General features: G+C 52.6%; 1 long non-coding RNA gene across 1 annotated transcript in view; it reads left to right on the top strand.

The window, feature by feature from the left end:
- Window positions 1–202: 202 nt before the first annotated feature.
- Window positions 203–15,071, top strand: part of LOC117099207 — a 29,194-nt gene continuing 14,325 nt past the window's right edge. Inside the window, exons 1-2 of the long non-coding RNA XR_004443738.1 lie at window positions 203–384; window positions 4,210–4,432. This is a non-coding gene — a long non-coding RNA (uncharacterized LOC117099207). The remainder of the gene's footprint in view (window positions 385–4,209; window positions 4,433–15,071) is intronic.

The raw sequence follows: 15,071 nt of genomic DNA, 5'->3' as shown, positions 1-15,071 counted from the left end.
GAGGGGGAGGAGGAAAAGCTGGAGGACGGAGGGAGGAGGAGGGGGAAGAAGGAGGAGCTGGAGGGGGAGGAGGGGGAGGAGGAAAAGTTGGAGGACAGGGGGAGGAGGAGCCGGAGGAGGAGGGGGAAGAAGGAGGAGTTGGAGGGGAAGAGGGAGAGGAGGAAAAGCTGGAGGACGGGGGGAGGAGGAGTTGGAGGAGGAGGAGGAGAGAGAAGAAGGAGGTTCCCAGAGAGGTGGGTGGCTTTAGGTCGTGCGTTCATCCGAGACCAAGTACAACCCAGGACCCTGGGGCCTGTGCAGGTCACTGTGCTTCTTCCGGCCTCGGTATCCTCTGGAAGGTGAGAATGAAAAACACCCAGTGACACTCAGACGGGACAGGAGCAGGTACGCAGACAGCAGGCAGCCAGGTGCACAGAGGTGTCGCCTGCCTTCCTCACCAGGACGGCGTGGGGTGGGCTCCTCCTGCAGGCGAAGCCCGCCTGGGGCTGTGCTCTGGTGGGTTCCCTGTCTTTTCCTTCAACCAAAAACCTGGCTGGACACCCCCCATCCGACACTCTGGGGCCTTTCAAGGGGCTTCAGGCAACCCATTTAGGGGGATTCTGGGCATCCCATTTAGGGGGAGGAAGAAAGACTTGGACAAGGCAAGTGTGAGGCTGGCCCGTCCCCTCTGCTGGACATCAGCCCCTCCTAGGGACACCGCTGTCCTTGCCCCTGCTGCTCCTGGGGTCCCACCCGGGCTTGAATCCTCGCTGTGTGGTCTTCCCTCCGTGAGCCTTCGTTTCCTCATCTGTAAAATGGTGAGAGGAGGGCGCGGTGGTCAGCCCTGAGCCTGGCTGTCTGGCTACTTAATGGGTTTCTATTACCTGGACCACCATCTTCGACAGCCTCAGTTTACAGATGAGGCCCTGAGGCCCGGAGGAAAGGATGTGGGTGGGAGGTCTGATTCTGACCCAGTGAAGTGAGCTCCTGCCCCCTCCGGGGTTCCCCAGCAGGCATTAAGGGAGGGGTCAGACCAGGTCCCACTACCCTGGCCAGATGTGCAGTGACCTTGGGCTGTAACCCTGAGGGGTTCGCGTCCCCCACAGCCTGCTGGGGACTGGCCAGGCCTGGGGGAGACTGGGGGAGCGAGGAGCTGGGAGGGAATACCACCTGGCCGGACGAGGCCCGCACCGCCCTGCCAGCCTGGCATCTCTGCTCTCCCAGGCTCAGCCAACACCCTCTCTAGGACTCAGCCAACTATTTGTAGGCTGCTAAGTAGCATGACAGCTGCTTTTCTTGCTAAAGTATGACATTACATTTTTCCGGAAGGCCGGACACTTCCTGGCCTGAAGTGTGCTAAGTGACAGTCTCACTCTGTCCAGCTGCCCCCCGAGTCCCTGCCCGCCTCCCTGCTTTGTCCAGGCTGGCGTGGCAGGGCCAGGCCAAGACCCGTTCTGGCCTGTTTTCAGACGGAGCCTAGATCGGGCCCCCAGAGCTGCAGGTGGCCCAGGAAACTTCCCTGGGGTTATTTTTGGCCTCTGTGCTGGCCCATGGACTCCCTGCCAAAAGCAATTACTGAATTTTCATCTTGTTTTGCTGATGGTTTAGACTATGTCAAAAATGTTCCACTGGAAGACCTGAGGGCACTTCGGGTGGGGGATGTGGGGCTCGGGAGCCCAGCTGTGGCCGGGTCCCCGGAATAGACCTTTGGGGTTGCTGATGAGAAGGGGGAGGACGGGGGAGCTGGAGCCTACTTGTTTGTAGCTGCCACTGGCTGCTTCCCACAGGCACAGCATGCACGGCTGGTGGTCATGCTCCCTGTGCCCTCTGCCAACTGTGCGTGTCCTTCTCTCCCACTTGACAGAAGAAGAAACGGGTTCAGGGAAGGGGCCGAGGGCATGCCCAGGCTGCACTCTCTGTTCCGTGGGCTGCCGCCCTTCCAGCCCAGAAGGATTTCCCTGGCTCAGGGGTGGCAGGGGCGGGGAGCTGGGGAGGCCACGGGGAACAAGGCAGGGTCTGCCCAGGCCCTCTTCTCACTGCCCGGGGCGGGCGGGGGGTCCGAACCAATCAGATCTTTCCTAAATTAAATGTCTGTGTTTCGGGCTTTGGCTGCTCTGTTCACCCTGGTGGGAATTGCCCAATTGGCAGCCAGGGGGATGCAGGAGGAGGTTGGGGGGAAGGCTGGAGGTCAGAGGGGGCTGACCTGAGACTTCTGTCCATCCACTGCGGCCCCACTGGCAAGCAGCACCTCTCTAGCGCTCCATGTCCCTTCCTCTCCCTCTGCAGCAGCCCTGGGAGGCAGATGCTGCCATGAAACCATGGTACCCTCAAGAAACCTGGGCACAAGGGGGCTTCCTGCCTGCCCACGGCCCTGCAGGTCATGGGTAAGGGGTGGTGCTGGAGTTTGTACCCTCGCACTTCCATTCCAGAGTCACTGCCAGGACCTTAAGCCATTCTGGAGCTCCCTCTGGCCCAGGGCGCCTGGAGCCCCCCAGGCTTCATGGCAGTGGCTTGCTACGCTGGCCGTGGCCAGGGTGAGGGGTGCCTGGGGCGAGGGGACATGTCACCTGGGGGCCTGGGTTGCCTGACCTGCTGGGGGCCCCTTGTTGCTCAGCTACTGTCTTGGGGTCACGGCTCCCAGTCACTCTGCTCGCTTGCAGTTCCTGGGAGCCTGCAGATGTCGTGTTCTCGGGCCTGAAGGACCAGCAAGGCCCTGGGTGAACGGGGCGGTCCAGGGCCAGGGCTTATGCTCACACGCCTGTGCACATTCCCATACTTCAGCAAAGCAACACCGACTCCTATCCGACAGGCTCAGGGTGGCCCTTCCTGGGTATTGTCACCATGTCCACTTGTGCATCAAACGTTTTTGAGGAAGCTCGGGCCCAGCTTCATACGAGGCACTGCGATGGAGGGCAACCCTGCCTCAAGGGAACCCCAGGTCCAGAAGGGAGACAAACTGAAAACATCACACCCTCGGCAGGCCGGGGCAGAGCAGAGGGGCACAGGCCCCCAGACACAGGAGAGCCAGGGCAGGGCAGAGGGGCACAGGCCCCCAGACACAGGAGAGCCGGGGCAGGGCAGAGGGGCACAGGCACCGAGACACAGGAGAGCCCGGGCAGGGCAGAGGGGCACAGACCCCTGGATACAGGAGAGCCAGGGCAGGGCAGAGGGGCACAGGCCCCCAGACACAGGAGAGCCGGGGCAGGGCAGAGGGGCACAGGCACCGAGACACAGGAGAGCCCAGGCAGGGCAGAGGGGCACAGACCCCTGGATACAGGAGAGCCGGGGCAGGGCAGAGGGGCACAGGCCCCCAGACACAGGAGAGCCGGGGCAGGGCAGAGGGGCATAGGCACCGAGACACAGGAGAGCCCAGGCAGGGCAGAGGGGCACAGGCCCCCAGACACAGGAGAGCCGGGGCAGAGCAGAGGGGCACAGGCACCGAGACACAGGAGAGCCCAGGCAGGGCAGAGAGGCACAGGCACCCAGACACAGGAGAGCAGGGACAGTCTGCTTCCTGGAGGAGGTGACGCCTGAGCTCAGTGAAAACACAAGTGTGGGGCCAGCTAGGGGATCAGGTTACGCAGGGCGAGGCTGCCCCAGGTACTTGGGAGGGAGGTGGCCCTGGATGGGTGTTGGGGCCATTGGCGGCAGGTGCACCTGCCCTGGTGCCTGCCAAGGCAGACCCCAGACTGGGTGGCTCAGTGCTGGCCTGGGTGTGGGCGACGCTTGCAGGGGCCGTGTGGCTGTCTGCGTGTGTGTGCCCACTGCGTGTCTCACGTACCTGTGTCCACATGGCCAGGGTCCAGCTTCCAGCTGGTCCTGTTGTCCTGGGTTGCCACATATATTGTAATTACATCTGGGATTTCAGGGGGAGGAGGAGATGGGGTGCCTGCCTCCCTCCTAAAATGTTTGAAGGCTTCATCTTAGAAGAATGGGAATATCTGCCTGATCATATCAACCCCGCCCATATCAACCCAGAAGCCCGGCTCCTCCTGCAGATAAGGAGTGGGGTTTACTTCTCGCGCCTGGAGGATGGGTACCGGGTTCTGCTATCCTGAAAGGGACAGGCCTGTAGGCTCAGTTCGTAGAGCGGGGGCTGGAAAGCTTGCAGGGGTGTCCTGCCCCCATGGCTGGGACACGAACCGACCTTGAACTCACCCAACCCCGGCCTCCCCTGCGTCCCCCAGGCTGGCGGCCTCACGCTGTGGCTATGTGGCTTTTCTCTTCCAGCTCCTGGCCCTGTTTTCCTGGGTCCTGTGTGGGCAGGGGCCTTATGAATGTACCATCCAAGTGGAAAAGATGGGCTCACCACACGAACGCAGCTTCCAGACACCTCCAGCTGTGTCTCCCCAGGACCCCTGCACAGAGGTCTGACAGCCCTGGCCTGGGCAGAACATGGCCTCAGTGTGCTCCTGTGGACCCTGGTGGGAGCCCCAGGAGCTGTGGTGATGCGGTGAGTCGGGCGAAGTTCTTGGCTGTTGCCTGTGGCCCATCTACGCCTGCGGTTGGACGTCCTTCAGGGCCAGAGCAGGCACCTCAGTGTGCAGACACTGCCTGGCTCTCTTTCTGTGTTTTCTTCATCTGGATTCTGTCGGGACAACAATCAGGGCTGTCTCGTTCTGTCTGTGGAATGGGCCTCACCTAGCGAGAAGCCCCAAGGGCCCCCAGGGGATGGTGAGCCTGTGTGTACAAGTGTGTGCGCTCAAGTAAGCTCACGCGTGTGTGTGTGTGCTCGTGTGAGCTCGTGTGTGTGTGCTTGTGTGTGTGCATGAGCTTGTGTCATGTGTGCATGTGTGCTTGTGTGTGTGTGTGCGCTTGAGCTTACGTGTGTGCAAGATTATGTATGTGGGTGCATGTGCTTATGTGTGTGCGTGCGTGAGCTTGTGTGTGAGTGTTAGCTTATGTGTCATGTGTGTGCTTGTGTTGTGTGTGTGTGCGTGAGCTTATGTGTGCGCGTGTGTATGTGTGTGAGCGTGTCATGTGTATGCTTGTGTTGTGTGTGTAGCTTTGTGTGTGTGCGTGAGCTTTGTGTATGCGTGAGCTTGTGTGTGTGCGTGTGCTCATGTGTATGTGTGTGAGCTTATGTGTCGTGTGCGCATGTGCTTATGTGTCGTGTGTGTGCTTGTGTTGAGTGTTGTGTGTGAGCTTGTGTGTGTGTGCGTGTGCTTGTGTGTGTGAGCTTATGTGTTGTGTGTCGTGTGTGCTTATGTCATGTGTCATGTGTGTGTGCCTGAGCTTTGTGTGTGTGTGCATGAGCTTTGTGTGTGAGCTTTGTGTGTGTGATGAGTTTGTGTGTGTGGGAGCTTGTGTTTTGGGTGAGCTTATGTGTCACGTGTCATGTGTGTGTGTGTGTGAGCTTTGTGTGTGTGCATGAGCTTGTGTGTGTGCATGAGTTTGTGTGTGTGTGAGCTTGTGTGTGTGACCATGTGTGTGTGTGTGAGCTTGTGTGTGTGACCTTGAGTGTATGCGTGAGCTTGTGTGTGTGTGTGAGAGCTTGTGTGTGTGCGTGAGCTTGTGTCGTGTGTGTGCATGAGCTTTGTGTGTGTGCGTGAGCTTTGTGTGTGTGATCTTGTGTGTGTGAGCTTGTGTGTGTGTGAGCTTGTGTGTGTGTGTGTGGGCTTGTGTGTTTGTGAGCTTGTGTGTATGTGTGTGTGTGTGCAAACATGCATGTGTGCATGTGCACAGCCCCAGAGCCCCACTGCTGGGCACCGTCCCCAGCGAGTACCCCAGCGAGTCGGGTTCCGCGTTCCATCTGTGGCTGAGGCTAGAACCATGCATGGATGCTTGTGTTTCATGTGGCCCATCAGGGATGCTGTTGCCTCCACCACTTTGGAGCCCCCAGGGCTCAACCCTCCTGTTGCTTCTTCTCTTTCCACAAGACTCTTTCCTATCAGAACAGAAGGCGAGTGCCCGTCGGGCCCCTCTGGTCTTCCTGAGGAATGGAAGTCGTCCCCAGACTGCCTCCCTCCTTCTTTTTGAAAGTCCGGACATGATGTGTCTAAGTCAGGCATGCCACGCCTGAGGTCTGGCCCTGAAATGGCCAGGCAGGTGGTCTTTGGGTCAGTGACACTCTGGCTTTGAAATCTCCCCCAGATGCACTTGGAACAAGGGGCTCATGGGAAGACCCCCCAGATCTGGGGGAGCCAGCCCCACACCTCTCTCTGGGTGGCTGATATTTCAAAACTTGTAGCTCTCCAGATGATGGCTGGGGAGCCTCTCCGTGGCGGGGGCGCGCACCCCCTCTTGGCAGCTTTGCCTGAGCTAGGGAGGCTCTCTGGTGTCTGAGGCTCTGAGAGCCGGGTCCACTGTTGAAGCCAATGCTTTCTCCCATCTGTCCCGTGTCCATGCACACGTCCATGCACTTACGGTGGTCCTTAGGGTGAGGCAGGAGGAGGCTTCATGGGATTAGACGTTTCCACAGTGTCTGCATAAGTTGAAGGTGGCGCTCTCGCTGTTCAGGGCCTCCCGACTCTCCCCCTGAAGCCGGTTGGCCTGAAATGCAGACTCGATGACCTGGAGCCGGCCCCTGGCCTCTGAGAAGCTGAGCTGCTGCTGAGTTGGCCTTTCCTCCATCGGGAGCTGAAATCCACGACTCTCACCAGCCAGCTGGGGGCTGGGGGTGGAGCAGCGTCCAGGTGTCTGGGAAGGACTCGAGGGCTCTGACTGATGGACTGAGGGTGCAGCCCTCCCAGGAGTTCCTGTCCACCCTGTCTCAGCATGGTCTGACCTGGAGGTCTGGGATGTGACAGGCTTGAAAAATGATGTGGTGATCCTGCCTGGAGGGTGTTCATGAGACACTGCATGCTAAGACATGGCAGGTGGGGAGTCACTTACAGAAGACAGTGCTGTATGATCCTAATTATGCACAGGACAGGGCACAGCGGTCAAGACTGTGGGCACTGGAGCCTGCTGCCAGGGTTCAAGTCCAGCTCTGTCACTTTCCAGATGACCTTGACCTTGGACACGTTGCCAAACAGCCACGCACTTCAGTGCCCTTAGCTGCCAAATGGGATGATGCCCACACCTGTCACTCAGGGGTATTGCGCAGATTAAATGAGTCAATACGTGGAACAGACTTAGATCACCAGCCCTACATAAGTGACCACAGAGACAAATGTCTACAGTTTCTGATGATTTTAATGGTCTTCATTTTGTTTATCTGCATGTTTGAATGTTTCTACAACATATACGAATGACTGGAGTAATTTTGAAAAAGGTAGATGGTTGCTTTGAACAAACTTAGAATCATCATTGACCCATGTGTTGCTTGTGGGGTAAAAAAAAAAGTAAAAATAAAAATAAGAAACATCTGAAAGCTCTCAACCCACCACACACTGGCAGGGTAGCACCTGATTGCAGTGCTGAGGTGCTGGAGGGGAGACCGAGTCAGTGGGGCTGGTCCTGGCTCCCTAGGGCTCTGTCAGGTGGGGGGACACACCTGTGGAGGTGGGATGCTCCCCAAGGTGAGGGCTGAGTGGAGGGAGGGCTCGGAAGAGGGCAACTTGAAGGGGCTAGTGAGGGGCTGTAGAGGAGGTGGACTTTGAGCCAGGTCTTGGAGGATGGGTAAGATTTCGACAGGCAGGGAGCAGAGGCGCACACAAAGGTGTCCAGGTGCAGGGAACAGTGCATATGTGTGTGCGCGTGTGCATTTGTGAGTGCATGCATTTATGTATGTGTGTGCATTCATGTGTGCATGTGCATACTGGAGTGCATGCAGTTGTGTGTATACATTCATATGTGTGCTTGCATACGTGTGTGCATTTGTGTGTGCGTGCATACATTATATATATGTGCATTCTTGTGTGCATGCATTCGCATGTGTGTGCATGCATTTGTGTGTGTATGCATTCATATGCGTGCTTGTATTCACGTGTGCATGCACACATGTGTGCATTCATGTGTGTGCTTGCATTTGTGTGTGTGCACTCATGTCTGTGCTTGCATACAAGTGTGTGAGTGGATTCATGTGTATGCATCCATGCATGTGTGTTTGTGTGTGTGTGCACACGGAAGGAAGAGGTGCATGCTGGGGCTGGAGTTGAGACCTGATGAAAGACAAGGTGGGAGGAGGGCAGGGAGGCCAGCCTACTGGAAGGTGCCCAGGGTCAGCACAGTGGTGGCAGGAGGGGATGCCTGGTGCTGTAAGAGGTTCTGGAGCTGGGGCTGCAGGTTGAGGCAAATGGGGCCCTGCTGTGTGCGGGGCAGGAGAACAGTCTCCCTGAATAGCTCTCTCTAACCAGAGGGGAGCCTTGGCTCACACTGGCATGTGTGGGTCCCAGGACACCCCTCACTGGGTCCCCAGATTCCCCCAAGTGGCTCCGAAGCAGGTTGATGAGAGCCACAGTGCAGGTTCCAGAAGCTTCAAAACCCTATCCAGCTGGACCCCTGCCACTCTGGGAGAACACCAGCACCCTGTCCCTGCTGGACAGACAGCACCCAGCTTGGGAAGACCTAAGAGAAAAAGCTTACATGTTCCTCTGGCTTGGGCCTGGAGTCAGGGGAGGCTGCTTTGTCAGGCTGAGATGGGGCCAGCCGAGCCCCAGGACATGCTGTCCCCTGGTCTGGCCTCTGGTGTGGGGTCCGTACTGGGAATGGCATCTGACCCTGTGTTCCCAGCGGGGCTGGGGCAGTGTCTTCAGGACACAGCTGTGCCCAGCTGTTCCCCAAATGACAGTGTAGAAAACCCGCCCCCTCCTCTGCAGCTCTGCTGACCATCCGTCACCTTGTGGGAGCCTTTTTGGCGACCCATGACCCTTAGGGTAACAGGACAGAGGCCAAGACCTGCTTGGCTTGCAGAGTTTGGGGAAATGTGTTGACTTCTTAAAGGCCTCGGGGGATATCAATAGCTAAGAAGGTTTGTCTACAGCCCAGCTCCACGAGATGCCCTACGTTCAGGCTTGTGAAGTCAGGGAAGGGCCCGGCTTCTAATGAGACAGACTGTGACTTCCTCATCATCACCTCCAGGGTTACTGGCAGAGAGAAGCCACTGTTACCTTTGCCCTCCCTAACTCCAGGGGTATTTGGCCCAGAAGCTCCTCCCTGAGTCCCTGTTGGAGCATTTGTCTTCAAAGGGAGGAGGAGAACCTGTGAGTTTGTGTTCAAATGTCGGCCAGGCCACAGACTTTGGGAAAGTTGCAAACCTTTGTGCCTCCGGGTTCGCGTGGGTTCTGTGAGCTCATCCCTGTGGCTGCCTCCCAGGGGCATATGGGATCTGTCTTGGGGACTTAGTGGAGGGGTCGTGACCTGGAGACCCGGCCTGAATGGCAGCTGTGTGTCCCCTTGGCTGCTGCCTCTGATCCTGACTGCAGGTTCCTCCCGGTGCCTCTGCACACTCCGAGGGGCTCCAAGGCTGGTGCCTCTGCACACTCCGAGGGGTTCCGAGGCTGGTGCCTCTGCACACCCCGAGGGGCTCCGAGGCATCCTCCATGCCCTCCTGTGCTGGCTCTCCCTGAAATGTGCACAGTATGAAGGCAAGAATGCAACCCTTCTCATTTGGTGCTGTCTCATTTGGTGTGTGATACGGTTTGGATCTGTGTCCCCACCCAATCTCATCTTGAATTGTAATCCCTGTGTGTCCAGGGAGGGAAAATATTGGATTGTGGGGGTGGTTTCCCGACACTGTTCTCTTGATAGTGGGTGAGTCTGATGAGATCTGATGGTTTTAAAAGTGGCAGTTTTTCCTTTGCTCGTGCTCACTCTCTCTCCTGCTGCCTTGTGAAGAAGGTGCATGTTTCTCCTTCTACCATGATTGTCAGTCTCCTGAGGCCTCCCCAGCCCTGTGGAACCGTGAGTCAATGAAACCTTCTTTGTTTATAAATTACCCAGCGTCAGGTAGTATTTATTTATTTATTTATTTTTAGATAAAGTCTCACTCTGTCCCCAGGCTGGAGTGCAGTGGTGCGATCTTGGCTCACTGCAACCTCCTCCTCCTGGGTTCAAGCGATTCTCCTGCCTCAGTCTCCTGAGTAGCTGGGACTACAGGAGTGCACCACCACACCCAGCAAAGTTTTGTGTTTTTTGTAGAGATAGGGTTTCACCATGTTGACCAGGATGGTCTTGATCTCTTGACCTTGTGATCCACCCGCCTCAGCCTCCCAAAGTGCTGGGATTACAGGTATGAGCCACTGTACCCGGCCTTAGATAGTATCTTTATAGCAGTGTGAAAATGGACTAATACAATGTGCAAGGCCTCAAGCTGTGGCTGGCTGGTAGAAGGAGCTCAATAAATGGTGGATGGATGGATGGATGAATTTACTAATTACTGACTCACTTGTTGGGTGTGGTAGAGCATCAGGTCACAGACCTTAGAGCCTGGCTTCCAAAGTTTGAATTTGTGATACACTGGTTCCATAATTTTAAGTGATTTGTGTAATGTTTCCATGCCTCCGTTTCCTCATCTGTAAAATAAAGTCAAAAGATTTCTGTTCTTATCAGTATGGCCACTTAAGAACCTGTACAAACCCTCTCACTAACAGCAGCTAGAAATTGTGGATAGAATGAAAAATGCCTATCTTGTTGATTATTATCTTGAGCTGACTAGGAAGTGTGGAGTATTCAGGCCAGGATGGAGAAAAGATGGGACCCAGAGAGGAAGGTGGACACTGAAGCTGGCTTTGCTGGGAGGTATGGAAAGATGTGGCCACTGCTCCATCTCTGAAACAAAAAGCTGAACTTATGGCTTGTTAAGCATGGGAGAGCTATAATTGTAAGGCTCAGACTCCCCGAACAAAGCAAACTGCTGGCCTTCATGGCATTTCAGGAAGAGTAGAGTTCAGGCATAGGAGGCTTTCAGAAGTGGGAGAGCTTAGGGATTGATGGATCTTTAACAGAGGGAGACTAGTTATTGGAGAGGGGCTATTGCTGGTTGCTTGATCAAAGAAAGTGGTCACTACTAGATTGAGATGGACTTAATGCTGGTGTTTGCTTGTTGCTGTGGCCAGACAACAACCTGCCTTTTCTTTTTGAAGTTGGAGAATTGAAATTTTTTATTATCATAGGCAAACCTGAGCATCATTTTTTGACTACTTTTGTGGCTAGAGGTCAGAAGACAAAGCACAGAGCCTGGCCATGCAGGAGAGTCTAGTGGAAGACCCTTCCTTCAATGTGGGACTGCATGGGCTCCATCTCACTGTCATGGGAAACTAGAAAATCTATTTCCCCATTGGATACGACATCAACACTGCCTGTAGCACACTTTGGTGCCAAGTGGAGGAGGAACAGTATTCTCTAAGAATTAATAACTATAACCTTCATGTGTGTGTATGTAGCCTGAATCCACACTTCCTCAATTATCCAAAATAAGGAATTTTAGTTTAAAGGAGTCTCAGATTGGAAGTGCCTCATTTGTTTGACAGAAGTAACTACAATTACTTTCTAAAGGACTCTGCCTTTACCTCAGGCCTCAGAAAATTTCCATAAAGTTCCACAGCAAATGAGCAGTTCAGAGTGAAAAAAAAAAAAAAAAAATCACTAAATATACAAGAAAGCAAGACACCATGATGGAAAGTCAACAGAAACAACAAGCAGTAGAATCAGATCAGCCAAATATTTAGATACTAAAAATATCAGGACTGGAAAATAAATGTGTTTTATGGGAGAAATAAAAGAGGATTGAATATATTAATGAAGAACAAGCATACCTGAAAAAGAACCAAGCTTACTCTTAGAAATAAAAACATGACAATCAAAATGAAAAACTCAAAAGATAGTTTAACCACAGTTTAGACACAACCAGAGAAGGAACTGATGAACTGAAGGATAAGGCAAAAGAAATTAGGAAAGTTGCACTCCTGAAAGATAAAGAACTGGGAAATACGGCCGGGCGCGGTGGCTCGAGCCTGTAATCCCAGCACTTTGGGAGGCCAAGACGGGTGGATCACGAGGTCAGGAGATCGAGACCATCCTGGTTAACATGGTGAAACCCCATCTCTACTAAAAAATACAAAAACCTAGCTGGGTGAGGTGGCGGGCACCTGTAGTCCCAGCTACTCAGGAGGCTGAGGCAGGAGAATGCCGTAAACCCGGGTGGCGGAGCTTGCAGCGAGCTGAGATCTGGCCACTGCACTCCAGCCCGGGCAACAGAGTGAGACTCTGTCTCAAAAAAAAAAAAAAAAAAAAAAAGAACTGGGAAATATAAAGAACATGAGGACTAGCATGCAAATGTAAGCATATTGCTAATTGGATTTCCAGAAAATGAAGAGAGATAGAATAGGGGTAGGGGCAATATTTGAAGAGGATTATGGCAGAAACTATTACAGATATAATGAAAGATAGCAACCCACAAATTTAAGAAGCCCAATGACTCTCAAGCAAACCAAAGAAAAAGGATTCCACACCAGTCACATAAGAATAAAAATACAGAACACTGAAGACCAAAAGAAGTTATAAAAAGAGCCCAAGAGAAAATATAGATTATCTTCAAAGACAATTACACTGAGAACTTACTATTCTGGAGCAACAATGGGAGTTAGGAAACAGAGAAATGATGTCTTCAAAATGCGCAGAGCAAACAATTACCAACCTAGAATTCAATATCCAGTGAAAAAATTAAACATGCGAATGATTGTCAACCTAGAATTCAATATCCAGTAGAAAAAATGAAGACACCAAGGATTACCCCCATAGAATATTCAGTGAAAAAAATAAAGACAGCCATAGGCAAATAAAAATCAAGAAGGTGTCCCACAAACAACCCCTGCTTGAGGAAGGTTTTTGTAAAATTAATTTTATTTTTTAAGACAGGATCTCACTCTGTTGCCCAGATGGGAGCGCAGTGGTGCAGTCATGGCTCACTGCGGCCTTGAACTCTCAGACTTGGGTGATCCTCCCACCTCAGCCTTCTGAGTAGCTGGGATTGCAGGTGTGCACCACCATGCCCAGCTAATCTTTGTATTTTTTGTAGAGATGGGGGTCTCCATATGTTGCCTGGGCTGGTCTCGAACCCCTGGGCTCAGGCAATCCACCCATCTTGGCCTCCCAAAGTGCTAGAATTACAGGTGTGAGCCCACCATGCCTGGCTGCTTGAGGAATTTTTAAAAGATATGGGCCGGGCAAGGTGGCTCATGACTGTAATCCAGCACTTTGGGAGGCCAAGGTAGGCGGATCACGAGGACAGGAGATTGAGACCATCCTGGCTAACACGGTGAAACACCGTCTCTACTAAATATACGAAAAATTAGTCGGGTGTGGTGGTGGGCGCCTGTAGTCCCAGCTACTCGGGAGACTGAGGCAGGAGAATGGCGTGAACCCAGGAGGCAGAGCTTGCAGTGAGCTGAGATCATGCCACTGCACTTCAGCCTGGGTGACAGAGAAAGACTCCGTCTAAAAAAAAAAAAAAAAAAAAAAGAGATATGTTGAGCCAGAAGGAAAATAACCTCAGATGGAAAAATTGGGGTATAAGAAGAGATGAAAGTCTCTTTCTTAATAATAATTGTTTAGATGGGGGGAAATCTAAACAATTATTAGTGGTAAAAATGTCATGTGGTGTCTAAATGAAGATAAAAGAAAAATACGGCTGGGTGCGGTGGCTCAAGCCTGTAATCCCAGCACTTTGGGAGGCCGAGACGGGCAGATCATGAGGTCAGGAGATCGAGACCATCCTGGCTAACACGGTGAAACCCCGTCTCTACTAAAAAATACAAAAAACTAGCCAGGCGAGGTGGCGGGCACCTGTAGTCCCAGCTACTCGGGAGGCTGAGGCAGGAGAATGGCGTGAACCCGGGAGGCGGAGCTTGCAGTGAGCTGAGATCCGGCCACTGCACTCCAGCCTGGGCGACAGAGCGAGACTCTGTCTCAAAAAAAAAAAAAAAAAAAAAAAGAAAAGAAAAGAAAAATACAAGGTATAATGGTCTTAAAGTTAAGAGGGAAATAATTGGAATTAAAAGGGTCTATGGTCCTGTGATGTTCAAGGGGAGAGTAAAGATAAGAATTTATTACAGACTTTGATGAACTAGCACTAAAAGAATGGAATTAGCATATACATTCTAACCCTTTAAAGGGTTACATATGTTTCCTCCCAGTCTGCTTCTTCAGGATGTCTTTTGAAGGGTAAATGTTACAATTTTGATGGTCTAGTTGGTTTTTTCTTTGATGGATCACACTTTTGGTGTCATAGTTCAGAAATATTTGCCTAATCCAAGGCCACAAAGATTTTCTCTTATGTTTTCCGCTAGAAGTTTTTTAGTTTTTGTAGTTAATTTTGGGGTGGGGTGTGAAGAAAAGGTTGAGGTTCACTTTGTTGCCTCGGGACATTCATTTGTTCCAGCATTATTTGTGTTAAAGGCTGTCCTTTGCAGAGTGGGGCATTTCTCTTTTCCTTTCCTTTCTTTTCTTTTTTTTTTCTATTACCTTCTCCTTCTTCTCCTTCTTCGACCGGGTCTTGCTCTGTCACCCAGGCTGCAGTGCAGTGGCGAGATCGTGGCTCACCGCACCCTCGACCTCCTGGGCTCAAGCAGTCCTCCTGCTTCAGTCTCCTGAGTAGCTGACTCTACAGGTGTGTGCCATCACACCCGGCTAATTTTTAAAATCTATTTTGTAGAGATGGGATCTCACTATGTTGCCCAGATTGGTCTTGAACTCATGAGCTTAAGCAATCCTCCTACCTCAGCTTCCCAAAGTGCTGAGATTACAGGTGTAAACCACTGCCCTCAGCCTGAGTGGGAGATTTTACACCTCTCTCTCAGGAGTTGACAGCAAGTAGGCAAATACTTGGTAACAACAGATGTAAGCAGCACCATCAAGAAGCTTGACTTGATGGACTCACACAGAAGGCCAAGGGCAGGACTACATGGGGCTGTTATGGAAGCTGACCACATGCTGGGCCATAGAGAGAGACAGCCGCTGTGAAGGCTTGCCGTCTCAGAGACTGTGCTTTCTGACCGACCTTAGTACTGGTTAGAACAATAATGATGATGGCGATAAAATAGTTTGAAATCCCCCTTATCTGCAAATTAAGGAAGAAGACATCATAATGAATATTAGGAGGGCAGTCGTGGTACCTGTCTCACAGGGCAGTTGAGAGACCTAACAGCCGCTATCCATAAAACACTTCTTAATTTTTTAAATTAATTACTTAATTAATTTACTTTTGAGAC

Source organism: Trachypithecus francoisi, unplaced genomic scaffold (genome assembly GCF_009764315.1).
Source record: "Trachypithecus francoisi isolate TF-2019V2 unplaced genomic scaffold, Tfra_2.0 Lachesis_group16, whole genome shotgun sequence".
In the NCBI taxonomy this organism is placed as follows: Eukaryota; Metazoa; Chordata; class Mammalia; order Primates; family Cercopithecidae; genus Trachypithecus; species Trachypithecus francoisi.
This window is presented reverse-complemented; position numbering and strand designations above follow the sequence as displayed.